At 35.5% G+C, this 642-nt stretch overlaps 1 protein-coding gene across 1 annotated transcript in view; it reads right to left on the bottom strand.

The window, feature by feature from the left end:
* Window positions 1-215: 215 nt before the first annotated feature.
* Window positions 216-642, bottom strand: part of LOC138370620 (uncharacterized) — a 270,501-nt gene continuing 270,074 nt past the window's right edge. The window contains exon 9 of the mRNA XM_069335180.1: window positions 216-642. This exon is cut by the window's right edge and continues 1,343 nt beyond it. The gene's annotated coding sequence lies outside the window, so the exon portion shown is untranslated.

Genomic DNA, 642 nt, shown 5'->3' with positions numbered 1-642 from the left:
CATTTCATAAGAAAAAAATTATAGTAAATATATTAATTCAGGAAAACTTGGCTTATTAGGCAAATCGGGTCTTGAATAGTAGGCTGAGAAGTGAGTTCTGGCTACTAGGTACGACATATATATATATATATATATATATATATATATATATATATATATATATATATATATATATATATATATATATATATATATATATATATATTAGGAGCGACTGTTCAATTGCAACATAGAAAACTGTGATAGAGCATTCATAGCACCATGAAGGCCCCATAACACTCATGCTAATCCTGTAAGAGATTTCAGAGTCTCTTGATGCTGTTTTAATATATTTGTTTAATATCGCAATCGGTTTGTGACTCACAATACTTAACTCCTTGTAGATAAAAGACAGATTTAAGGAGCTTCTAATTCCTTGAGGTCGAGTGAGTCTTAAGTAACAAGTGACCACCGCTATCCGGCCTTCACGATCGCCTCAAATTTAACAGTTTCCAGTCTTTGTTATCCATCCGGCTTCTCTGTGCTGTCCCTCCGGCTCTTCTGCAGTTGACGGTCTCTTGAAAGAGGCATCTCTGGGGCACTTAGTGTAGTGGTTCTTGTTGGTTACTTCGGCTGTTGGTTACTTGGGCTCAACACATTCTC

The sequence above is a fragment of the Procambarus clarkii genome, chromosome 4 (genome assembly GCF_040958095.1).
Source record: "Procambarus clarkii isolate CNS0578487 chromosome 4, FALCON_Pclarkii_2.0, whole genome shotgun sequence".
NCBI classification, from domain to species: domain Eukaryota; kingdom Metazoa; phylum Arthropoda; class Malacostraca; order Decapoda; family Cambaridae; genus Procambarus; species Procambarus clarkii.
This window is presented reverse-complemented; position numbering and strand designations above follow the sequence as displayed.